The sequence below is a fragment of the Sus scrofa genome, chromosome 11, assembly GCF_000003025.6.
Source record: "Sus scrofa isolate TJ Tabasco breed Duroc chromosome 11, Sscrofa11.1, whole genome shotgun sequence".
Lineage (NCBI taxonomy): Eukaryota > Metazoa > Chordata > Mammalia > Artiodactyla > Suidae > Sus > Sus scrofa.
The window spans coordinates 71,696,855-71,724,403 of NC_010453.5; the positions used below are offsets into that span (position 1 = coordinate 71,696,855).

The following is a 27,549-nucleotide window of genomic DNA, read 5'->3' on the forward strand; positions in this document are numbered from 1 at the left end:
ATGTATTTATTTTTCTTTCTTTCTGCCTGGAAGAGAAACTTGGAGGAGTTCAAGGACAATTTTTTCTTAACTTCCTATAATGGTGATGTCCTCCAAACTCGCACATAACAGATTTGACCACTCTGTTTTAATCACCGCTTTTGACAGCATCTAATTATAACAGGTGTGATATTTTAAAAGACGGCCAAGTTTTATGCAGTCCCTTGAGCTGTTCTGAGATCCTTTGAACCTGTGGCATGTTTGTAAATTCTTACTTGTAAACCATTAATATATGCTGAGTATTCATAATGTTAATTACCCACAAGAAGGTTAAATTATGAATAACACATATCACAGAACCTCTGGTGGTATATATTATAAACCTACCTGATTGCCTTTTTCATTTTGATTACTAGAAAATCAGTCATTTCCTGGCAGTTAATCAAATGCCACAGAGATCCTCATCTTGGTTCCAGTTTTCCTGCTTATTCCATTTATTTTTTGATTTACAAAAAAAATTATTACCATAACAATCTTTCAGATTTGATTACTGGTGAAGTTAACAAACCCATTTTAGACACACACCTTTTCGTCCTAAACAGGCTGTTAGCTATCAACTGGTAAAAATGTTATTTCATTAATTAAGAGTATTATAGGTTCATACAGCCTTCAATTTATTACCATTCAAGAATTCTGCATATAAATCTCATTAAATGAATGTGTGCATATTGTGAGATCAAAGAATATAGAAGTCTACTTTTTATCCACAGAATCATCAACATTTGCCTCAGAAGAGCAATGTCGAATAATCTTTGATTTTTAATATTACTCAAGTTAGCAAGCATTTACTAAAATTATTTCTTTTCTCCTTTTTAAGGCATTTCCCTTTTTTCTTCTACTCCTACATCTCTGACTATTTTTCTCTCTGTCCCTTTAACTGTCTTTTATATGAACTACTTTTTGAGTGCGTCTTTTTTTGTGCGTGGCTTCACCCCTGATATCCTTGTTCCTCGATTCTGCATATTCTTCCTGGCCACCTACTCTCACAGGGTCAACTGCATCTATGGAGATTAGTCATAGACACAAATACAAAACCATCTTAAAATACACATCTGTAAGATCTGCCCCACTATCTACACAAGTACCTACAAAATAACTTAAATACATGTCTTCTGTGCTCTCAAAAATCTCAAAATAAGCATCTAGAATGGACTGGTTTGCCCCCAGAACAATTATCCTCCATTTAATCTCAATGGGAAGTAATGGTATCACCATCTATTAGCTGCTCAACAAAGAAAATTTCCACTACAAGCAGCTCCCCACCACCTCCAGCAGGCCTACAGCTGATGACCAAACCAATTTAGTGCTTCTTTTGTTTCACTATCAGAAGTAGAAGACGGGCAAATTTTACCCTCTTTTATTTGATGACACATAGGGCAGGTGACTCAGTCACAGGTCACTTTGAATGGCAATTATTTCTAAGCTTCCAGGCTAATTGCGGGGCCACTATCTGATTCAGTACCCTTTGTGAATAAAACTTTAGACAAACAGAATTGTAGATGTTTACAGTTTGGCATGGCATCAAAAGATATCTACTATGTATGGATATTAAAGATCTTAAGTCAATAAGAACTAATACTCATATAAAAGTATGAGAAAAAGTTGCAATGGAAAATTGTCTCACCACCTGCAGTTCTCTGCCTTTCTCTTTATCCTTTATTCAGCCCTTTATAATATTGAGGATGCTTACAGAAGAAATTTGGAAAGGTATTTTAATACTCATAAAACATTTGCCAAAACGCATCTCTGGGTTAGCTGGATCAAGAATTAAATTTAACTTCCAGTTTATTTAAAAAGTGAGAACAACAAACCTTCTTATGAATAGCTACTATTTCCAAAAACGTCTCCCCAGATCCTTTAGAAGCCTTCTAATCTCATTAGTACATTCCATTCCAAGCCATTCTCTCTCCAGCTAGATCCTTGTAATTATCCATGTAACTCATTTTTAGTGCTTTTTACTCCTCCTCAGCCATCTTGCTGTCATATCCAGACTGATTTTCCCAGCACAAAAATTTGGTAATTTCTCTTCTTGCTTAAGTGTTACCATATCCCCTATATAATCCAGTGTAAACTCTTCAGTGTGACATCTGACATAAAACAACATGACTCCTCCTACTATAATGTTTGACCAACTATCTTTTTGCAAGCCAGGCAATCTGTACCTCTTATACCATATAAAGGTCAAGGTCATCATATTTCTGCCTCTTTACCCTTGCTTTTTCTCTACTAGGGCTTCCTCTGCATCATCTCTACATATCAAACTCCCACTCAGTCTAATCTACATCAAAGCATACTTTCTTATTGAAGCCATCTACAGGTCCACTATGACAAGTCAGATTCTCTCTCTCTCTCTCCTTTTTTTTTTTTGCCTATTCCATTTCATTTATGTATTTCTTTCTGAATTTCTTAGCAGATCGGACGAAACTCTCAAGGTCAGGCTCTTACAGATATCGTTATTTATACCAGAATATAGCACCATGTAAAGCACAAACAGATGGTCAAGAAACATCATGTACACACATAAGTCAATGAGGTACAGGATTTAAAAATTAGCCACACTTACAAATTATATACACATAAAATTCTTCTGGCAAAAGCTAATTTTGTACATTATTTAAGCCCTCATATAATCAGTATCACTGATAACTAAAAATGTCCTTACTTGAACTGTCTAGAGCTGACATGAGTACAGAAAAAAATTCAAACACTTCAAAACCTAAAATACAACCTCCTTTAGACATGAAGTATTTGCAAAATTTAAAACACTTCGAGGTTCTAATAATGAAGAATTTGTCCCCAGCAAAGCTCATGAGCAATTTTTGGGAGATAAAAATCTGGGTCATAAAATAAAATCTTACCTGTTTCTTTTCCTTTGTGCTTGGTCTGTTTCACAAGCTCACAGAAGGCCGCACGCAGAGGCCTCGCACCTGGTGCCTCAGGCCAGAGTTCCTGATGGGAAACGGCTACGAGAGCACTTCAGCTCCGCGAGTCAGTCCGTCTTTCCAGAAGCTGCGCAAGATGCTCAGTCCAACATGGTGGCGGTGGGCGCTGTGCAGAGATGCTGCTCCCGCCTCAGGGATGGGGCGTGAGCAACTCTCCTGCGCCTGCGCCTGCGCCTGCCAGCGAGAACCCCGCCCCCGCCTCCCTGCTCAGATACCCGGATAAAGAGCCTGCCCCGTGGCCTGACGGGAGATCCGAGGGCCTCATCTCGCATCTCTGCGTTCTCTGACTGGAGAAGGATGCTTCCCTTTGCTCCCCAGCGGACCTCTGGGGCCTTCTTCGGGCTCCAAGCACTCTGGGCAGGAGGACCGTTGTCCGGCCGACGTGGAAAGGTCAGTGACCGATTCAAAGGAAAAAAGTTCACTTCAGCCATCGTGTTGAAAAGAAATTTTAGAAAAGGATCTCAGAAGCATAAACATAGAAATAGCCATAGAACTTACCTTTGTTGCCTTCAAGTTTATAGAAAGCCGTCCACTTTTTATAGAACTCAGGTTTCTAAAATCGTTTATGGCTTGAATGAAGCAACAGCATCTCAGTTTGGTCACAAATTTCCAAAGCAGAACCTCTAAATATATGGGAATACGGTTCAACAAGTTGCAACAATCGTGTTTTGAAACGTATAAATTGAACTTTGATATACCAGGACAGATTTTCTATAAACTAAGAAAAATATTTAATTAAGGAATATCAGCATGGATTATTATATAATGTGGTCAAAGTCACTATAATTTTTTATTGCCCATATAGTGGACACAGTTCATGGAAACTGGGCCATCCCAAGTAAAGGCACACATTATATCAACCCTTCACTGGAGAACATATTAATCTTTTCTTGGCTGTTTCTTTTCATCCCGGTGAATAAGATAAGGGAGCAGGTCCTGGGATGGGCCTCTTCTTTTAAGTTACCTCAGCCTCCAAATAAGTACTTTGAGGTTCCCAGCCATGAAGGCAAGAGGGGGCGTTCTGCTTTGGCCCATCTGCTGGGACAAAATAAAACAAAACAAACAAACCAAAAAACCCCTCCTTTTCTCAAAAAGTAGCATAGCGAATTTATGGAAAGATGCAGTTATAAGGAAGATTTTTTGATGAGCAGACACATAGTGATTGGAACAGAGCAAACGGGATTTTTTTTTTTTTTCCTGAACTCTAATCTTTGCAAAATTAAAACCGCCAATGTATAGATATAAAAATATATATCTTAAAAATTGTTCAAAATAGGATAACCAGTATAAATTTAGTCCAATGCATTGTAACATTGGTAATTATAGAGCTATAATTGATGTTCTTACTAATGCCTTTGTAAGACTTCAGAATTCCAAAATGACTTTTGAGTTATATGAATTTTTGTGTTGATTGTATTGTAATTATACAATTTAATAATTTTCTAATTCTCTGATATCCTGTGCCTGGCTTAGCTGTTAATTTTCTTATAATCAGTGTATTCAATTCCCAGAATAAGTAAAAATAATGAAATGGGCAGAATGGGTGAAAGTAGTCAAAACACACAAAATTACACTTATAAGATAAATAAATCCTGGAAATATAATGTACAGCATGGTAAGAAAAAAAAGAATTCTAGACACTAGGTTTTATATATTCTATGATTTAAAGTTTCAGAAGGATAATGAGAGAGAAATGATAAAAAGAAATTTCACTGATGCCAATATAGTGGAGTCAGACCTCTCAGACAGATATTAAGAATAATGAATTGTAACCTAACAGCTTAAAATGTACATTTTAAAATCAAATTTTATAAAGCAAATAAATTATTAATGAGAAATATAGAGTCTAGCTGAAGTTCATTCTGTAACATCATTACTGTGCTAATGTTTATATTTTAGCAGTGATAGTGAACTGAAAGTTTATTTCCCAATGTATTTTTCATGTGAAAATCTCTCTTTTCCTTAAATTTTATCTATCTTTATTTTGGCTTAAAACTTTTTTGGTGAATTTTTCCAAGCATATACATTTATGGTGGTGTGCAAATGTATAATTTTAATTTTTTAGAGGTTATAATTTTAGTAACAGGAAACAAAGTTCTTCACAAGCTAAATATAAGAAAGGTGACTTGTATTAATTTTATAGAATGAAAGCTTTCATTATGCACTCTAAGACTTAGAATAATTAGAGGCATTGATAGTGTAAAATTTTGGCTTTCTTTTCTTTCCTTTTTTTTTTTTTAGGGCTGCACCCACAGCACATGGAAACTCCTAGTTTAGGGGTCGAATTGGAACTATAGCTGCCAGCCTATGCCACAGTCATAGCAATGCCAGATTCAAGCCACATCTGCGACCTACACGGCAGCTCATGGAAACAGTGGATCCTTAACCCACTGAGCGGGGCCAGGGATTGAACCCACCTACCCTTCAATCCTAGCTATGACCATTGAGCCACAACGGGAACTCTACATTTTGGCTCCCTTAATGTTTGCTGAATACAATTAAATAAACACAACAGTAATACTACATCATAAATGTATCAGTAAGATCTCTCTAGATTTTATTAATTCCAATACAAATAGATTTGTTAATAAAGAGAAAATGGGAAATTTTTCTAGTATTTATCTTACATGAAATAGTCTACTAGAATAGGTTTGTTTTTCAAGAAGAAATTTCATTGCAGGTCTTATAGTTTACTCGTCATATTTTCTGCTAGAATGAAAAAAGTCACCAGAATTTATAGAATCTTAACTAGCCAAGAAATGGTTGTATGTTTTAAGCTATAGAATTGTGTAAGTGACATGGGAAGATTAGTTGAAGCAATATATTTTCCTGAGTTTTCTCTAAACAGAGAATTTATAGAGGCTGGCAGATAAATATTCATTCTGCACAAACTTGCACTGTATTTATGAAGTTAATTTCAAAATTCTATGCGTAAATATTTATTAAGTGGTTATAGCTATTTGGGAAATAGCTATAGAAATAATTACCATAAATAATAAACTTAATGCCAAAATGCTTATTTTTCCCTTACATAAAGACTAGGAAAATATATTTAGAGGAATATGTATTACTGTAATCAACATATTAGAGAGCAAACTGAAAAATGTTAGAATTCCAGAATTCTTGAAGGATGAGGTAACCATTAAAACTTACTGAGCCATTAGATGACTTTGAGTAGAAGATATATAAAATTAAAGATTGGAAGGGATGTATACATTTCTTTAAAAGTTCTCAGAAATTCCTTAGTAGGAAATATATGTCCTTCTGAAGCTGATAAACCCTTAGGCAGCTTTAAAAGTGGAAAGTATAATAAGGAAGTTTTGTTAGGATGTATAACTTTCGGAAATGGTCAGGAAAGACGGATAGAGAGAAACCTTCATTTACCGTTCAAATAGATTTATATCTCTAAATGCCAATTAGCAGGCCCCCATTGACTCTTGGTGATTCATTCTTTAATGAAATCATAAATGTTTCTGTAGCGCGATCTTGTACCTCTCCTCAGAGGGCAGCACAAGTTTCCAGAGATAGATCTTGGCTGTCTGCCACGGCCCACCTGCGGCCGTGGGGTTCTCATTTCCTTGAGCAGCAGTGTCCAGGTGGAGGCGCCCACACACTTGGGGCATCTGGCTTACACATCATGCATTCTGTGCATCTGGAACAATGTCAAAGCCATAATTAACACAAAGGCATATTCTTTCACTGTATTGTGGAGCACCAAAGTCCCCAGGGTAGGACACATCACCATTTTCTTCTGAAACTTAGCTCTTGGATGCCCCCAAATAATGCTGAGTTAACTGTTATAATGGTTGCCTTCCCTCCTGATACGTAGAATTTTTTTTAAAGCACTTAAATTTAGTCATGATTTTTGTATTGTTTTATTTACAAATTAAAATTCTGAGGCTATTTTATAGTTTAAAGAAAATTGTATTGAAAATAAGCTCAAGAAAGTTAATTTCAGATTTCTAAAGAGAAATTCAGTGAGACAGACAAATTAAAGCAGATTTTAGGTAAAAAAAAAAAAAATCTTAAGATATGTCCATTGCAACAAAAACCTTTAAAAATGAAAATAATTTATCCAAGCTAATTTTACTTAACAATAGTATTTTTGTTGTAAAAATATATGATAGTTACCATTGTCTTTATGCTAAACGTTTTTATTTTTAATGATGCTCTAACGTTGTAGCTAAGGGGTTTATAATGCAAAGAGCTTATCTTTTCTGGCATTTTGTTTTGATGATAAATCCAAAATGACTAATCAAAAAAAAGCACTCCAATGTCATTAGTAGAGTCCTTCCATAAGAGTTAGTTCATTTATACTGATGTATTGTATTTTCATTGTTGAATTTATAGAGTCATATATCACACATTGTTTAGATGCAGTAAGGATCTTTGCATATCAGTAGTTCTTTTTTGGTTTACAGTACTTGTAATAAAATAACAACAGGATTTTTCAATTAAAATTTAGATAAATTTTAGTCGATGCTACAGGAAACAAAGGTTGAAAGGAAATAGATTCTAAAATCATTTTCAGAAAGACTAGAATAGAAATTTTTTTTTTTACATGTTGAATTTCTCAACCATTTTGGAAAATTTATGAAATATTTAACATTCTTACAGAGTTATTTGACAATTTAAAAATCACTTTTCACTTAGAAATGATTCCAATTAAATAAAATATAAAATGTAGTACAATGAGAAAATAAGACCCAGATAACATTCGACCAAAGAAAACACTAAACAATTTCTGTCTCAAAATAATAAAGTTTATTTAGTTTTTGACCCCTTATGATCTTACCAAAGCAGTAAAAATGTGAAAGAAGAAATAATATGGACCCTATATATAAATAGTGGGGAAAATGTGAGAGGAGGAGGGAAATATTAGCAGACATTTCCTGAATGATCTACATGTGAAAATAAATTTTCAAAAAACGTAAGATTCCCAACAGTTGTTCTCCATTCTGTCAGAGAACTTTCCAGCAGCTCATCTTTGAGAAAGAAGAGAGAAAGAAAATCAAATTATAATAAATACAAGGGCTTAAGTATGGAACTTAAGAAAACAGAATGAGTTAATGGGTAAACTGGCAGATCTCAGGAAAGGAATGAAAAAAAAAATAGACAAAAAATATAAGAAGCAACAATAAACCAGAATAAATAGGAACTAAAGCAGTTAGGTACATGGTGGACAGGCTGGTGGAAAGGAGATTGGAGAATAACAGGTATATGATATGGGATAATAAAGAAGACAGATGTTAGAGAGCCAGCTGGTCAACAGTATATGCTCCTTACAAATGTGACAGAATAAGTGAAAAGAAACATACAAAGATAAAACAGAAAAAAATAACTGAAGTGTAGGAGGATCTGAAACTGCAGTTTGACACAATCCTCCAGATCCCAGAAAAAACTGACAATAACCAATTCCAGAATATATGCCAAAGAAGAAAGTATGTTACATGGCTGAAAGAAAAAAAAAAAGTCTATAAGTATTTAGGTAGGAAAAGTCATTGAATAGAAGATACCCAGTCACTCAGAATTCTCTATAGCAACGTTCAAGACCAGTTGATGGGGGAGGTTTATCTAAAAAATTCTAGGGGACTCTGTAAACCACCAATTTTATACTAAGTCTTTGAATAAAGTCAGAATACAGATAGTCTCACAATCCAGAAATCCTCAGGGACACGCAACATAGAACATTAAACAAAAAAATCTAATTTAAGTCTAATTTCAAGTAACTCTGATGTATATGAACAATCTTACACACAGGCAAGCTGTTATTTGAGTGTCAAGTATAAACACAGGATTATTTATTTAGCAATTAAATAAGCAGCCACATAATGAAATGCAGCCAATCCATAAAGGAATCAAAATAAAGAAGTATGAGAAGAGGAGAAGTGGTAAAATGACTGATGTTGAGAATGAGTCCCATCTAAATAATAAAAAAAAATTATAACTTGAACAGAATGTAAATGCAATAAAACATGACAAGGAAAAAATAATCCAACCAATAAAACTAGGCCAGCGGGAATAGAGAGGCAGAAGGAAAGACATATGACTGCTCAAAATCTCATTTATATAGCATGGACTCAATCCTATAGTATTTAAAATATAATCATGTGGTTTAAATAAAACCGCAGTGACTTCAAACTCAATATAGATATCAGAATCTCTTCTTTCAATCTTGCAGAGATTTTTAAAGAATAAGTCCTGCAGTAAAGAAACATTTATATGAAATTCCAGAGTCCCTTCAGTATCACTTGTTTTTATTTCTTTTCTTAAATTAAATGAAAATGGGATGTAATATATTTTCAAGCTTGTTTAATGTAATCTTGTAATTATGAAATTGTTTCTTTCTCTGGCTCTTCACGTCCTCATTCATCATCAGTATGTGTCCCTACCCACGTGTGTTACTTATTTGTGCATGTGTGGATGCCAGACCTTCACGCAGGCGATGTCTAGCCGGCAGAATCTTACTGTTTTCTTCTTTGTCTCCCTTTGTATAGCCTGATATTTTAACACAGTATGTGTTATTTTAATAAGGCAACAACTCTTTTAAAAATGTATTAAAAAACACACCCTAGTAGATGAATAAGGAAAAGAAATAAACAGATAATGGAGAAATGTGGAATCACAAATGTTTAATAAAAATAAGGCATGGTTCAAAGTTCGACCTCATTGACAACTAATTAAAATCGAAAAAGAGAGAGATTGTGTTTTCTCATTTCAGAACATCTTCAAAGGGAAAACCACGGTAATAAATGCCTGTGAAAACAACGTCATGGGTAGTGGGGCTGTTGACTACACAAATTTCCAAGAACAGGAGTTCCTGTCATGGCTCAGTGGAAGTGAATCTGACTAGCATCCATGAGGAGGCGGATTCGATCCCTGGCCTTGCTCAGAGAGTTAAGGATCCGGCCTTGCTGTGAGCTGTGGTGTGGGTCACAGACACGGCTCAGATCTGGTGTTGCTTTGGGTGTGGCGTAGGCCAGCAGCTACAGCTCCAGTCGGACCCCTAGCCTAGGAACCTCCATATGCTGTGGGTGCAGCTGTAAAAATACAAAAGACAAAAAAAAAAAAAAAAGTTTCCAAGAGCAGTAAGGAGATTTGGATTCCAGAATGTAGGGTGAATCCACGTGTTTTATCTATGCAGTTCACTTTAGGAAACCTACAGAAATAACGTGAAATGTAAATAAGGGATTGATGCTTGGAGAGACTCATCCTGGAATCGCTTGTAATACAAACGATAGATGGAACCTATTATCTGCCAAAAGAAACATTTGATATTAATGCGTACATTTTATACACATATGATATACCACTATACAGATGTTAGAATTGGTGCTATCAAGAATTTTTAGAGTTGAAAAATATTTACACACGTTTAAGTGTGTTTTGAAAATCGAATCTTCAGTATGATTGTAAAATATATACTTTATATGTGCTAAAATACATGTGTAAGTATGGGCCAGATATTTAATATGCCAGTATTTTATAGGAGTTTATTCTGTATTAGTGGATTATAAAGAGTGATTTTTGCAGTTTTTATAATTATAAATTTCTTTATGTGGGAGTTTCCATCATGGCTCAGCGATAATGAACCCAACTAGTAACCATGAGGACGTGGGACTGGTCCCTGGCCTCACTCCGTGGGCTAAGGATCCAGCATTGCTGTGAGCTGTGGTGCAGGTCACAGATGCAGCTTGGATCCCACCTTGCTGTGCCTGGGGGTAGGCCGGCAGCTGCAGCTCTGATTGGATCCCTGGCCTGGGAACTTCCATATGCCAGGGGTGTGGCCCTAAAGAGACAAAAAAAAATTCTTTTATGGAATTTTTTTCAGCTTTCTAAATTTTTCATTATGAGCTTTATTATTTTAATCAATAAGAAAAAGTATATCTAAAAATATCTGATATATTTTAATATTGTGACATACCTTATAAATGCTTATCTCATTTACTTTGAGATGAAAAATTCTGTGTGTAGTAGGTGCTGGGTTTCTCATGAGGTAAAATATCCCATTTATTAGAATATTCTTTTACTTAACACTCATTTTTTTGTTGTTTTGTTTTGCTTTTTAGGGCCGCACCCATGGCATATGGAGGTTCCCAGGCTAGGGGTTCAATCAGAGCTGCAGCTATCGGCCTACACCATGGCCACAGCAATGTGGGATCCAAGCCGCATCTGTGACCCACACCACAGCTCACGGCAACGCCGGATCCTTAACCCACTGACCGAGGTCAGGGATCAAACCCTCAACCTCGTGGTTCCTAGTTGGACTTGCTTCCACTGAGCCAGAACAGGAACTCCTTAACATTCATTTTTGATGGCCTGTTGTGTCCATGGTGTAAAGTTTTGCCTTTTTAGGTCTTCGCAGTTTTGCCTGTTGAGAAATCTCCTAGTGACATTCTGAATATTCTTGTTGACTATAGTGTCAGTTGAAGCCTATGTCACTTAGTGACATGTAGATGTATTTTATCTTTGGACGATTTTGTTTAATGAGTTAAATAACTTCAAAATGCAACTAAGCTCAAAGTTAAGAAAGTAGCCGACCAGTATATATAACTACTGTGCTCCATGTTAAAAGTTCTGTCTTTTCTTTTTCATCTATATGAAACTGCAAAATTTCCCACTATTTTCATTTATAAAGTGGTTATTATAGTGTTCACCTACCTACCTTGCAGGGATGCTCTGAGGATTAATGAGATCATTCCTATAAAGAATTTGAGTTCCTTGGAGATGAGAGAGATAAAAATGTTATTATTATCCTGCCATTCATATATTAGCTTGCTCACTCTTTCAGGACCTCAAGGTAGAATAAAAAAGAAACAAATTCTGATCCACAGTGAGAAATATTTAATGAGATTTTTAAAAACTTTTTTTCATGTTTAATACCCGTGGTTCCCAGAGCTTGATATTATTAAATTCATCTCAAAGACCTTTTTGCATACCAATTTGATGTCTTTTACCTGTAAACCTGGGTTGCTTCAGGTTAAGTTGAAAGTGAAATCAGATTGCATTATTTTCGTTTGTTGGAAAGGAAGTCCACTACCTTTGGCTGAATTAATGTATCTTAAATTTAGAAGATGAAGGTATAACTTTATGCCGTTAGACATAAGGATCACATAGATGCCCACAGCTCAGTTAAACTGTGAGTTCACTTTTTTGTTTTTTAGCATTGTCATTATTTCTTTTACAAAGTTTGCTTTTAATTTTGTGTGTTCAAATACTCTTAGCAGTTGAATTATCTATCAGCTTTAAGAATGGAAATATGTCTTTCTTCAAAGCCAAAAACCCCCACCTTTACTAGAAATCATTTATTGAAGCTGAATTATGATTTTTTCCAATTGTTTATTACCATTCCACAATTTCTAAGAGTATACAGGCATATCTCATTGAGTGGCACCTGCGATCTACACCACAATTCACGGCAACACTGGATCCTTAACCCACTGAGTGAGGCCAGGGATCGAATCTGCATCCTCATGGATGCTGGTTGGGTACGTTTACTGCTGAGCCATGGATGGGGACTGCGACCACAAGTTGTTTATCCATAGATACATTAATGATCATGTACATTGTGTCCAATGTTCGGCTACTATGAATAGAAATGCTGCCATTATTTGTGTACTAGTTTTTTGTTTTTCTTTTTTTGGTCTTTTTAGGGCCACACCTGCAACATATGGAGGTTCCCAGGCTAGGGGTTGAATCTGAGCTGTAGCTACTAGCCTACACCACAGCCACAGAAATGCTGGATCCTTAACCCACTGATCGAGGTCAAGGATTGAACCCGACTCCTCCTGGATGCTATTTGGGTGCATTAACCACTGAGCCACGACGGGAACTCCTTTGAGTACTAGTCTTTATGTGGTAATATGTTTTCATTTTCTGGGGGGAAAATACCTGAAGGTGGAATTACTGAGTTGTTTGGTGAGTGGATGCTCAACTTTGTGAGAACCAAGGTTTTTTTTTTTTTAATGTAAGAAACATAAGTTAGTAAATAAGTTTTCTAAATGACTTGTACAGTTTTTATATTCTTACAGGCATATGTGGGAGTTCTAGATGCCAGATATACTCACCAAAATTTGATGTTATCAGTATTTACAATTTTGGGCAATCTAATGGATTTGGAAAGTTATCCCATGGTGGTTTTAACTTGCTTTAAGTGATGACTAATGATAAATCAGCGTTTTTCATGTGCTCATTGATTATTTATATCTTTTATATAATGTTCTTTAAAATCTTGATTAAATTTGAGTTGTTTGCCTTTTGTTGCTGAAATAGAGTTTTATTTTAGTATATTGTGGATACCAGTCCTTTGTAAAAATATGTGAATTACGATTTTTTTCTCCAGTCTGTGGCTAGCTTTTTCATTCTATCAGTATTGTCTATTGAAGAGCAGAAATTTTAAAACTTTGATGGCGTCCAGTTGATTGATTTGTCTTTGTTTTTTTTGGTGTTTTGTGTAACAACTCTTTATCTTCCTCAAGGTCTCAATGATGTTCTTGTATTTTTTTCAAAATGGTTGTAGCAGTTATGTTTAAGTTTCTGATCCATTTCAAGTTATTTTCTGCATGGTATGAAACTGAGATTGAGGTGTATTTGATTTTATTTCTTTTTATGCGTGGGGTCCGGGGCCTCTGGTATTCCTAGCATTCTTGTCGGGAAGTGGAGCCCATCCCTGCATGGAGCTGGGATGACGGAGCCTGGACTCTGTGTTCCCGGACTGCCTCCCCTCGGGGCAGGGAGGTGGAGGGAGGCTGAGCTGTTGGTCACACACACCTGGAATATAATTTTGCCACATGGTGTTCAGGGGGATGAGAAGTGCTGGGAAATCTACCCCTCCTGGGGAGACCCCGCAAATTTTGGCTGGAAGCTGGAGTGAGAGCAAGAAATATATTTTTGGGCCAAACTGCTCAGAATGGAAACGAGGCGTCATGCTCAGCTAGTAGAGCGGTGAGGGCGTGGATCCTGGCTGAAGTGCCAGGGACTCTCACTATTCTTATCAGCCTTTTATAATTTTTCTGGAGTAAATGTTTTAAATTTGTTATATGACCTCAAGACAATTTCCAGAAATTTTAATTATTTTTTAAAATAATAGTTATCAGTTATAGTTATTTCACTGGTGGGGGGGTTCTATAGAACTCTTAATTTTGCGATTTTAGAAGTCATCCCCCAGGACTTCCTTCAAATTAATGTTATTGATTCATTGGAGGTATTTTTATATATATATATGTGTGTGTGTGTGTGTATTTAATTTTATTTATTTAGCTGTTACTTGGGTTGACAACATTTTCTAATCTTTGTCTTTTACATCTTTTTATGGTCCCATTTTTATTTAAAAATTAGTTTTAATGCGTTTTTCAAAATGCATTAAAACATCATTCCCTACCCCAAAACCGTAATTATTATGCTTTTCATATTCATATATTTAACCCACTTGGATTTCATATTTTATTATGTCAGAAATGAATTGGATCTTTTTCCATAAATAATTGCCCCATCAATATTTATTAAATAATCTCTCACTTTTCTCATTAATTTGCAAATGGTGTTCTGTCATAAATCAAGTTTCTACATATATTTTATCAGCCTCGGGACTCATTTACTCCATGCCATTCAGTTATTTGGAGCCATTTCCAAATTATCCAAAGTGCATTACTTTCTAGTAAATATTGATGTTCAAAAGGATAAATCCTACCAAAGTACTGTTTTTCTCTTTATATATTTCCCTTCCTCCTCCATCTCCTTTTTTTGTCTTCTTTGTCCCTTTCTTTTCCTTCTCCTTTTCTTCCACTTTTTCTCCTCCTCCTCTTCCAGGCTCACTCCTAACTTAATTTCTGTCTCTCTTTAAAATTATATTTTTTAATAGCTTGCCAAAGGCTTGTATGTTAAAGAACCAGCATTTGACTTTCTTGAACCTTACATTGTTTTCTGTTTCATTATCCATTTCACTTTTAAATTTTCATCCATTCCTGACTTTGTAATTTTCTATCATTTCTACTTTCTTTGGATTCTACAATCCTTTGCTAACTTTATAATTTTGTGGTATAACTCATTAATTTGGAGGCTTTCTTCTTTTCAAAACTAAGTCATTAATCTGTTTTCAAGGACTGTTTTAACTGCTTCTAAATTTGCAATGTGTGATATTTCCATGATCTGCCCTTCTAAATAGTTTTAAATGTCCCTCATAATTTCCTCAGAAATATTTTCCATTGGTTTCCAAATCTATAAAACATTTGTTCAGAAATGTTCCATGTGAGAGTCAAGAGGAAGGGATTCCTCCTTGGGTGTAGTTTTGTTCCTATGGTGGCTAGGTCAGGCTCGTTGCTTGTTGTGCCAGTTGTAAACTACTGCCTCTTCACTCCAGATCCACACCTAGTGCCCTGCTGTGGTCCTACAACATTCCTCTCTTGGCAATTTGCCTGGAGGTAGGTGACCTTGGTGGAGGCATGGAGGGACCCTGGAGTAGAGAGAGCTCTTTTTTCTGGTTCTGGAGAGCCCCTCCCAGCAGGTTCCTGGGTCTACGGTGGCCGTGCACCTATGGCCCCTTCTTATGAGACAGCTTCCGCAGCACACGCCACCTCAATTTTTCTCTGATTATAAACTTTTTGAAGTATTTGGGGTTTATACCATGTTTTGTGTTATGTGTGCAAGTCAGACGCAGTTTTTATTGTCATATGCAGTCAGGTTTTGTTTATATTACTTACACGTGTACAGATGTCACCCACATTAGGTCTTCTAGTTATTTGTCATCAATCTGTCATTGGAGATCCACTGCAGAAATTTAAAAAATAATTGACATACTCAGATTTTGTGTTTAAAGTTGAACAGCTTTGAAGCAACTATGGGTGTAAAAAAGGAAACCAAACTTCCAGTGATAAGATAAATAAATCCCGGGGATGTCGTGGACAGCACTACAACTAAGAATGATAATACTGTGTCATATATTTGAAAGTTGCTGAGAGTAGGTCTGTGACGTTCTCATCACAAGACACCACTGTAATTATACGTGGTGATGGAGAAGTACAGGGACCTCAAAGAAGCTTACCTTCAGGAGGACACTTCAGCTGTGGCTTTAAGAATATTGCCCTAGCTATCCTGCTTGGAAGTTTTAAAATTTAAAGAAAGTAGCTTTTGAGACATGCATTCCTGTTAGAGGTTGCTTTTTCTTATGCTTTCCTTTTTTTTTTTTTCTTTTTCTTTTTCTCCCTTTTAGTTTTGACCTTCAGTATGCTACAGGTTATAAATTACACACTTTTTTGTATATTTTATTGCATGCTTATAAAGAGATAGTCTTCTACATCACTGAGCAAAATGTTTCTGAAGATTTTTTTTTTGAAAAATAAATATAAAATGATAGCGATTTTAGACTCATTTAAGTTTCCAAGTGCTGTAAAGAAAACTGTAAAATTCAAAATGAAGAAATCAGATATTCAGATCTTCTGACTGTAGTAATTTCTCACCTTTCACTTACTCAAAAAGCTTCCTGTAATTTTAAGCTTTTGCCAAGTACATGTCTTTCAACTACAAACTTTCACACCTACAATATAATCCAGATGGAGGATTTATGCTTCTTGAATACTGAAGTGGATCTATACTATGTTACACAGTAAAGGCATTCAAGACAGCAGTTAGGTTGATATGAAACTGAAAAGTTTAGCAGAATTCTTTCCCCTCTACATGCTTTCGTCTTGAAACAAAACCAGCCAGGAGTTGAGCTAGTTTATTCTTCTGGGAATTGATAACATCCCATTTTTCTCAGTACTATTTGGAAGAGAAACTTTCTCAAAGATGAACCATTTTGTGAGTGAAAATTCCTAAAATTTACTAGCTACAAGAGTGAAAAGATTTATATATTAGGCAGATCCTAGACTATTAGCATGAATTCTTACTTCTATAACATACCGTATTTCTATAATTCAGAACAAAATTCGAATGTACCCTTCTCTTTTCTCTTGCTGATGAGTTTATATCTCAATAGATTGGTAGCATAATGATTTATAAGTTGAAAACCACGGTTGCAAGTTTGTTGTTTTCTGTGGAATAGATTCTGTATGAAGAAGGATACATTTTAATTTGGTTTTTACTCATATTTGTTTGAGGGCCTTTTTTGTTGAGAGAATACTATTTGGTTTTCTAAAGATAATTGGAAATTGATTTGAAAGACAGCATGAAGTTTAATGAGGTGGTGTTAAAAGAATCCACTGTCAGGGAGTTCCCACCATGGCTCAGTGGTTAATGAACCCGACTAGTATCCATGAGGACGCGGGTTCCATCCCTGGCCTTGCTCAGTGGGTTAAGGATCTGGCATTGCTGTGAACTGTGGTGGAGGTCCCAGACATGGCTCAGATGTGGTGTTGCTGTGGCTGTGGTGTAGTCAGCAGCTACAGTTCCGATTGACCCCTAGCGTGGGAACCTCCATATGCTGCGGATGTGGCCCTTAAAAAGACAAAAGATAAAAAAAAAAAGAGAGAGAGAGAGAGAGTCTTGGTCAGGAAGGTGGATAAGAGTTAATCGAACATTTTCACAATGAGTTGCACACTACCTATGACACAGGGTAATGGTGGAATTAATGGTGGTTTCTGAAGACCAGCCTAGCAGTTGTGAGTAGGATAAATTGTATAGTGTGAAATCACATAATTCCTTACTATTACTCCCAAAGAATTACTCCCTACCTTGGCAAGGAATTCTGCCTTCACACCAAAGTTCTGTCCCTGGAAGGAATCTGAAGGCTTTGCTCTGGGGAAGGCTGTTCTTAAATTCCCAAAGTTAAAGATTCTTGTTAAAACAAATATAATAACAATTAGACTATATCAAAATAATTTAAATTATTTAGAGGAATATCCCAATGCTTTATTTCAGAGCAAAAAGATGGAGATGGAAATGATGAAAGGAAAGAAATTAAGACATACCGTGGATAGCATTAGAATAGTTAATGCCTGAATAATAGAAATTCTAGAATTAGAAAAAAAGAGCATATAATGGAAAACCCATTTAGACAAAGAAAATTTTACTGAGTTTAATAAAGACTGGTGTGAAAGGGTTCAAAAGAACATGTCAGGAATACAGAGTTATATATGGATAGATAAATAAATAGGTATTAGGTATCACTGTTTTTGCTTTGAAAATTCCTCGGCACCCCTTTGAGTTTACTGCAGGGTGCCAGGATCCCGGAGGCGGTGTTTGGGAACTGCAACTTTGCAGGTTTGCAGGCCAGGATCATTTGGATTTAATTCCCAGATTTTGAGTATATTTTTAAAAAGCAGTAACAGTGCCATTTTAGCATTGGAGGAAAAGTAATATCCTAAGCCCTAGATGGCACCCAGTGCAGGCACATTGAAACTATGTGGTGGCGCCCAGTCTCCGCACATGCAGCACTCGCACATCTTCAAGGTAACAAGCATGCCAAGGCCACCAGAGCTTTCTGCAGGACTGTGTTTCTCCTGGTAGAAGTATTTGAGGCAGAACTCAAATAAACAAACAGAGTCAAGAATAAAGATCAAAACAGAATCAATTGCCCAAAGCCTTACCACTTAGATATCAAAATCTCCCTTTTTAAATAAGTCTTTGGGATGAGAGAAGGCTCAGAGGTTAGTTTGTTCAATGATAAGTCAAACTCAGGTCGTAAACCTGGGGAGGGTGCTGGACTGTTTGGAAGTTGACAGACACATGTGGATTCCCGATTCGCTTCCTTATACTAGCAGGTAAGGATGTGGGGATAAAGCCCATACTGAAACAAAGGTTGACGCATGATGGATCTTGAACCAAATCTCATCCTTTGTCCACTTTGTAAATACGGTATTATTGGAACCCAGCCCCGATCATTCATTTACTTATTGTCTATGATTCTTTTGGAGCTACATCATCAGAATTGAGTCATTGCAGCAGAACCATGTCACTAACCCACAAAGCCCCAAATATTCACCATCTGAATCTTTAGAGGAACAGGTTCCTATCTGTACTAAAATGTGTGTTCTCCAAAGCACCCGCACTAAGGATAGTATGATGTATGATTGAAACATGATTTTGTCTTTAGAACGTGTACCCTGTACTAACATACAGGTACGGATTATGTCCAGTTCTCTACAGATTCACTTCAAAAAAGATATTAAAGCCCCATGGTAAAGATATAACAGGGGAGTTCCCGTTGTGGCGCAGTGGTTAACAAATCCGACTAGGAACCATGGGGTGGCGGGTTTGATTCCTGGCCTTGCTCAGTGGGTTAACGATCCGGCGTTGCCATGGGCTGTGGTGTAGGTTGCAGGCGCGGCTCGGATCCCGCGTTGCTGTGGCTCTGTCAGGCTGGCAGCTGCAGTTCCGATTAGACCCCTAGCCTGGGAACCTCCATATGCCGTAGGAGTGGCCCAAGAAATGGCAAAAAAAGAAAAAAAAAAAAAAGATATAATAGGAAGGATGAAAAGACCTAAAATTTTGGGGTAAATCCCTATTTCCATTACACATCTCTGAGCTTGATCTCTGCCTTAGAAGCTGGAAATAGACCAGATTGCATTTCACCTTCGGTATCAGCATAAACAGAGCAAGTTTCTGGTTCCAGTCCCCAACTGCAACCCTTAGGACTGTCTGGAATTTCAAGTAGAGCAGATACACAGAGGCAAGATTGTGCCCCAGAAAAGATTAAGCTAGTTTGAGAAGCAATCGGTAGGTAGATAAGAATAATACTTTGGGAAACTTCATGTGATTGACGTGAGTACTTATAATATCAAAGTTCCCAACACTGAGGCGCTGCCTTTTAGGTGCCAGAGTAGCTAGGTTGTGAACTGGCTTTAGAAAAATACTCTCCTTGTATGCTGATGCAAGATGAATAGCTCCTTTCCTGGTCCAAGATTCCAGTTTGGATTTCTAGTAGCAGTTTCCAGATAGGGAGAGAGTTCTGTCTCAGACACTGGGAGAAATCTTGTCAGCAGAAATCCATACTTAGAATTTACAGGAAGTGGGTATGAACCTTAACAATATAAATGAGGTTGGCATGCAATATCACTTTATTTTTTCTAATGCGAACTACTTTCCGGTGCATAGACTGACGACTCTAGGAGGATATCTTCTTGAAGGCTTCCTGGGGGACTGTTTCTTTTGAGGGATCTTCTCTTCCCCAGAGTTTTACAGTGACTTCTGTATCGTAGGAAAGAAAAATAGTTTCTTGTAGAGAAAACCTTCTGGATTCTGGTGACCTTCCTGATGTGATGCAAATAAAATGTCCTCTGTTTATACATAAAATTATTAGAAACAAAACGTTCTTTATTCTTTTCCCTCATGATTTTTTCACATCTAGCACATTTTTCCTGATTAAAACCAATGCTCTGGAGTTCCCGTCGTGGCGCAGTGGTTAACGAATCTGACTAGGAACCATGAGGTTTTGGGTTCGGTCCCTGCCCTTGCTCAGTGGGTTAAGGATCCGGCGTTGCCTGAGCTGTGGTGTAGGTCGCAGACGCGGCTCGGATCCTGCGTTGCTGCGGCTCTGGTGTAGGCAGGCGGCTACAGCTCCGATTCGACCCCTAGCCTGGGAACCTCCATATGCCGCGGGAGCGGCCCAAGAAATAGCAAAAGGACAAAAAAAAAAACAACAAAAAACAACAACAACAAAAAAAAAACAACCCAATGCTCTAAAATTAATAGAAAGTCAGTATTTTAAAAACTATAACCTTGGAGTTCCTGTTGTGGGCAGCAGAAACGAATCCGACTAGTATCCAAGAAGATGCAGGTTCCATCCCTGGCCTCGCTCAGTGGGTTGGGCATCCGGCATTGCCAAGAGCAGTGGCGTAGGTCGCAGACACGGCTAGAATCCTGTGTTGCTGTGGCTGTGGTGATTAGACCCCCAGCCTGGGAACTTCCATATGCTATGGGTGCGGTCCTAAAAAAAAAAACCAAAAAAACCCAAAACTGTAACTAGGGTTTCATGGATACAGAATTTCAGTTGGAGAAGATGAAAAAAGTTTTGGAAGTGGATGGATGATGGGATGGTTGCACAGCCGTGTGTACTTAACACCATGGAACCATACACTTAAAAATGATTAAAATGATAAACTTTATGTTGTGTTTATGTTACTGCAATTTAAAAAAATTGTAGCCTTCAAAATGAAGAATGGATTCTTTCCGCCATAAATTATTGGATACATTGAAGATACATATTGTTCCTGTAAATTATTACAGATTAGTAAAAAGAAGGAAACTATTCCAAATTTATTTCATAAACCAAATCAGATGAGGCCTTTTTAAAAATAATTATAGGGCACTCTTATTCACTGATAAAAAATTAAAAAGTAGAAATAATTTTTAACAATTAAAATCTGGCAGTTTATGAAATACATAATCTTTCATGAATAACTTAAGTTTGCTCCACAGATTCAAGGATGGATTGACATTAGGAAGTCATTATGTATTCTACCACATTTATAAATTAAAGGATAAAAACGTTTGATCAGGCCAAAAGATTCTGTAAAATTTGTCATTATTTATGGTTTCAAAAAAAATCAAAACAAGTCTTAATTAACTAGAAATCAAAGAAATATTTCTTAAACTACTAACCAGTGCCTATCCAGAAACTACAAAATTAAAAGTAAAAAAGTATTTTGGTTAAAATTGGGATCAAGACATGAATGACTGACATTGCCGTTTCTCTTTAATGTCGTCCTGAAGATCTTAACTGGAGCAAAAGAAAAAAATAAATGAAGTAAATGTGAAGAACTTGACAAGGAAGAGAAAACAATGTCTATTCTCACAGGTGATGTTAATTTGACTTGGAAACTCTCATGAACCAGTCAGCGTGAATATATTCAATTAGTTGATCAAGTTTGCTAGACCTATGCACACTATAAAATATACATTTATCACTGTATCTCAGAAATAAAAATTTAAAGATGCTATTTTTAAAATCAGCAAATATCTGGCACTTAGGACCCACTTGATTTAACCAGGCTCTACATGGTCAGTATGAAGAAAACTAGCTTTTTATTGGAACATATTAAGAAAGACCTAATGCTAATACTATAAAGATGTCAGTTTTCTTGAATGTAGTAGGTAACTGACACAATCAAAATGAAAATTCCTGGTAGAAAATTTTTGTATGGTGGAGAAAAACTGTAATATATACCCACCTCCTAAAATACCAACTCCATGTATATATTATAGCCTAGAGAAACATTCGCAAGTGTACTCAAAGGGATATGTATGAGTATTGTTAGCAGAACCATTGTAAAAATAGAAATAATAAATAAAGGAAACTGCAGATAGGGTCATCAAAATGAGAACAAAGAAGGATATATTAATACATTGAACTTGCATATGACTATGACAGTAAACTGACTTGAACTACACACATGAATATGAATGAATCTTAGTAACATCTTTCAACAGGAGACAGTTGGCGGAAGATGGGCTCCATGATAACATTTATATATAACTTAAAAGCGTAACAATACTCAGAGGAATTATGTAGATAAATATAAGTTGTAAAAGCTTAAAGAAATGCATCTGCGTAATAATCATCAGTGTTAGGATAGTGACTCATGATGAGGGGAGGGGATAGGATCAGATCTGGAAAGAGATTTCCTGCATCCTGGGGATGCTGTATTTCCCAAACCGGGTGCTGGGTACCAGCATATTTTGGGGGCCACTCGGTATCCTTAGTGTGCCTTAACTCTTGGAATGAAGCAGAAGGAGTATATGTTAAAACGAAAATTACCTTAACAAAAGGTAGACAACAGCAAGGGTCGGAACAGGAGGACAGACGGGACAAGCTTTCTGAGCCTCCTTCTGTAGATTCCTGGCTCAGAGCAACTGGAAAGGGCCCCAGGGCAGGGTGGGGGTGGGGATGGGGAGCTCCAGGTGATTTCAATGTGGAAAAGAAAGCTTAAGGGCAGGGAGATCCAGCATATCCACAACAGAGTCAAACATGGAAAAACGTTGTTTTAAGATAGATGGGTATCCTTTTCTTGAGCAATAGGACTCAAATGAAACTCAAATCTATGTCATGTGCTAGATATTAAGGCAGATAAGACACAGCCCTGCTCTCAAGGCCTAATGGGGGGATTTGACCTATAAAGTGGTTAAATGTGTCTGAGCATTTAAGGAGTATTGATGTTCTTTGGAACCACACAATGATGTAGCAAGTAACGTTACCTGGACCACCAAGCACCTCAGATGCCTTCCCCATCTGTGGTGCGTTTTGACCAAAAGTGGCGATATCTACACGTGAATGGACAGAACTGACAAGTAGTTTCACTTGACTGGAGTTTAGGCTGCATGGGGTAGGCACTGGGGGTGCTTTGGGAAATGGGAATGGAAAGATTAGCAAAGAAGAGACTGCAGAGTGAATTGAAATCTGGTTATTTAAAAAAAACGCTTTCTTATTTTGGATTTTTGGCAGTGGGACAACTGAGGCACAAAAAGGTCATCTTTGGGGGAGAGTGGGGAAAGATGATTCCAGCCATAGTTTGTAGGATGAATTAGAAGAGTCAGGAACATAGAATGAGACTGGGTGGAAGGACATTAAACAAGATGCCGTGGATCACGCAGACCTGGCCAATGAGTGGAAGACAGAGGCGGTTCAGAGGCACAGGGGAACGGAGGATTGAAAGCAAGGTGGTGTTCAGACTTCTGTCTTGAGCACCTGGGAGGATGGTTGATAGGACAAGAGACTGAGTTAGGTTTTTTTTAAATTGCTGTATTTCGCTCTAGTATGATAAGCTCAGTGAGTCACCACAAAGGGAGTCTGTTATCATCATCTCCGCTTAAACCTTTCCTTTTTAGAGTGTTTTCTTGGAGGGGGTTCACTCCTGAGAGACCTTTGACTTGGATGTGCTTCGGGATTTCTGGAAGGCTTTTCGTTAGGAATGAAGACCCACCCACTGAATGGGGACTCTCTGGCACTCCTGTTTGGAAAGATCTTCGGTTTTGGTGCTCTTGTGGCTGGGGTTGGGATGGAGTGTGTGAATACAATGGGAAACAAGGACAGAGGCACAAAGCGTGGGCGTTCATTGCAAAGCGGGCACAAGATAAAATTAAAGGAGTTCTTTCTCAGCTATTGAGCCAAAGTAGAAAGGATTGCACGTATACTACTCCAGACTTTTTTCCCTAAAAGAGGCAGAGGGAGGGATGAAAGAAAAATAAATGATGGGAGGGAAGGAAAGAAGAAGGGAAGAAGGGGAAGGGAGATCTTTGGTAGGGACATAAACTCTGTCCCAGCAAGTATAAATAAATGACAAGAAAATAGATTTTGCAGGTAAGAAAACCGAGGCTCAGAGTGATAAGGTCAATTTCCAAAGATCAGAAACAGGTAAGAGAAGAAATACTTGAACCGAGAGTATATGAGCATGGAACTCTTACTCTGTATCACTGCGTTACACCTGCTTCCCTATGTGAAGTTTTCCTTCCAGAAAAACTGAAGCATTTAATTATACTCTTCTTTGAGCTTTGTTGTCTTATGTTTGTATGCTTGTCCTATCAATGACAAAATTTAAACTTATTAGCAGATATTCTTAAAAGGCAAACCCAGTAGTGAGCTACTTAGTCAATTTTCAACTTATATGTACTAGGATGAATTATTACCTAATGGAGATTCTGTGTAATTTCACTTATTACTGAAGAAGCTCAAATATAATCTGTCTTGGTTATGTTAAGATAATTCGTCATTGTGAGAAAACATCCAAATTTTAGAAACTCTTGTTTTCAACCTAGAAGGATTAATGTCTCAGACCTTTTGTCTTTTATTTGGAGTGTCTGTCATTTTTGGAAAGACAAAAAGCCTTACACCTCAGTCAGGAGTTACTTTCTGTTCTGTGGCATGACTGTGAAGGATACATGGCATTTATTATCAACTGGTGAAAGAAAAGGTCTGAGAAACAGCAGACAGAGTTCACTGATAAATCTAAATACCTTTTCACCACATTTTTTGGACTGCTTTTCTTTCGTTATTTTTGTTAGCCCTGCAGCCAGCAAAGCCGAAATTATTTCTGACGCCATTAAAATATGCTTCACACCTCGAGTGCAAATGCTTATTTGTTCTTAGCATTTTTCTGAACAGAACAATTGTCTGAAAATAATGTCTGGCATGTCTTTTCCGAGAAAGGTTAACAGAGAATAGACTCAAAGCACAGACACGTGAAATTCTCCTCATTGCATTCTTCACTTTGGAAAACAGTTTTAAGTAGTTGAATTACTTGTAAAAAGTGCATGGCAACGACAGCTTCCTTTTACTGCATCTTGCTTCTTGAAGTTTGTTTAATCAGGGTGGCACGACTGAATGATGGTCTCCTTTCCTTAAAACACCAACGAGAAGTGTAATCTTTCAGAACGAACTACTCTTTAGCTTCTGAAATTTTTGTTCTTCAGTAACTATCCTACTTTTTGGTGAAAGTCACAAATGATTTTTTTTTTCCTCTATTACATCTGAAAAGTTACATTCACATCTAACTATCATTGTCTACAATTTTTAAGGAGTTAGTCTAATATATTAAAGAATTGCTGCATAAAAAAAAGCTTTTTCCATTCTAATTAATGCATTTAGAGACATTCGATATTTTTTAATTTCATCAGCAATAGCTAGGTTCTGGTGGACAAGATTACAAAGATGGAGAAGATGTAGACAATATTATCTTAAATTCAGTCAAAATGAAAGATATAATGGAAAAAATAAAAATCATTTAAAGGACCAAAAAAAAAGAAAGAAAGGGTATTATATACACCAGCTAGAATATAGCAATTAATTGCTAAAATTGTACATAACATGAGCAAATAGAAGAATATAAAACATCTGTTTACATCTTCTGGGTTGGAATCAGTCTCATGTGCACTTAGACAGAAAAGGAAACTAAGAAAGTAAGCATTTGTCCTTAAGCCCCTAATTTCCTGAGAAGGTGCAGTGTAAGAAGAATTTGGGAGTGGGTTTGGTTGCTAGTCTTGTGTCTACACTGTCTTCTCTTGAAATTGTCTTCAGGGATAATTTAATAACCTTATGAAGAACTTAGCTTCATTCTCTCACAATTTGTGTAGAAAGAAATTATTCCCAAAGATCAAAAAAACTTTCATTTTCTATCTTCTATTGTTCATTCTTTTAATTCTTTTTAATTCATACTTTTTTTTTTTTTGCTTTTTGGGGCCACACGTATATTTTTCTAACTTGTGGAACCCCAGTATACAGAGTTACATTTTGTAAGGATTGTCTATGTTTAGTTGTATAAAATAGCTACGCACATACTAACAAAATCAGAAATTTTCAGCCTGGCATTCCAAAGTAACCATCATCTCTACCTGTGTACATTTGTGGCTTTATCTTCTACTGTATCCCTTCCCGGACTGAAAGGAGTAGAGAAGGGTCTTGATGGGATTTGGAACTTGGACTAACTTTGATCATTTCTTTCCTTCTTCTTAAATGTCCAAGCATTCAATTATATGTAATTATGATATGTATTATGTATAATAACATATCTTCGTAAATTTTTGATTTTATAAAAATACGTAAATACATTTAAATTGTAACAAATATTTACTGTTCTACTAATACTTTGACAGTTTGCTGTTCTTTTCCTCAATGTTTTTGGTAACTAACTTTATAACTGGCTCTTGTAATACATTTAGCATTTTAAAATATACCTGAATAAAAAAAAAATTAAGGAGTTCCCATTGTGGCTTATCAGGTTAAGAACCTGACATAGTATCCTTGAGGACAGAAGATCAATCCCTGGCCTTGCTCAGTGGGTTAAGGGTCTGGTGTTGCCACTGTGACTCACATTTGATCCTGGCTTGGGAACTTCCATACGCCACAGGTATGGCCTGAAAAAAATATTGAGAAATATTTTGATTCTTATTTTTGCCTCTTCTAAAACAAAGAGTTTCATGGTGCCAATTTTCATGTCAAGTTATTTTTGTTGAATTACGATGTTAATGATTTTACTAAATATAATTTATATCGATATGCCAGGACAGCAATTATAATTTTTTATAGGATGCTCAGGCAAAATACAAAAATTAAAAATAATCTAATTTAGGAACTATTTGTAATATCTACTATACAATGTTTGGTTGTACAAATGCCAGGCTATGAATATCATCGGATGGAATGGATTTGGGATAAATTCTCTCAGAGCTCAAATGTGTTCATGGGAGAAGCATACTTTTGTGGAGTTAGAGATGCTTTAGGTGCACTTGTCTACATGAAGAGAAGAAGGAGGACATACTTCTTTTGCTTATGCCTCACACATACGCAAGAATGAAATGGGAGTGAAAGTACCTGTGGGAAAATTGGGTCCTCCAAGGCTTGCTGTCTTGTTTGTTTCCTTGATACATTTCATCTGTGTCCTTGAGGATATTGCAGCTTTATACTATCCCCTGAGGGCACAGATTAGATTTGGGGTACCTGGCAATTTCCTGGCCTTGGTTTGACTGTGGTGATTGCTTTTCAGAATACAATTGGCCCTCTGTATTTGCCAGATTTCAATAGGATTCAGTCCACCGGAGGTTGAAACCCTGACCTGAGACCCGCAGGCACTGAGGGCGGCTTGAAGTCTGCCATTTCATATAAGGGACTTGAGCATCCATGAATTTTGGTGTCTGTGGGAGCCCA

At 36.8% G+C, this 27,549-nt stretch overlaps 2 long non-coding RNA genes across 2 annotated transcripts in view; one reads left to right on the top strand and one right to left on the bottom strand.

The window, feature by feature from the left end:
- The window catches only part of LOC102167506, a 167,478-nt gene extending 164,396 nt beyond the window's left edge, over positions 1-3,082 (bottom strand). The window contains exon 1 of the long non-coding RNA XR_001299668.2: positions 2,898-3,082. This is a non-coding gene — a long non-coding RNA (uncharacterized LOC102167506). The remainder of the gene's footprint in view (positions 1-2,897) is intronic.
- The window catches only part of LOC106505345, a 213,692-nt gene continuing 189,369 nt past the window's right edge, over positions 3,227-27,549 (top strand). The window contains exon 1 of the long non-coding RNA XR_002336750.1: positions 3,227-3,371. This is a non-coding gene — a long non-coding RNA (uncharacterized LOC106505345). The remainder of the gene's footprint in view (positions 3,372-27,549) is intronic.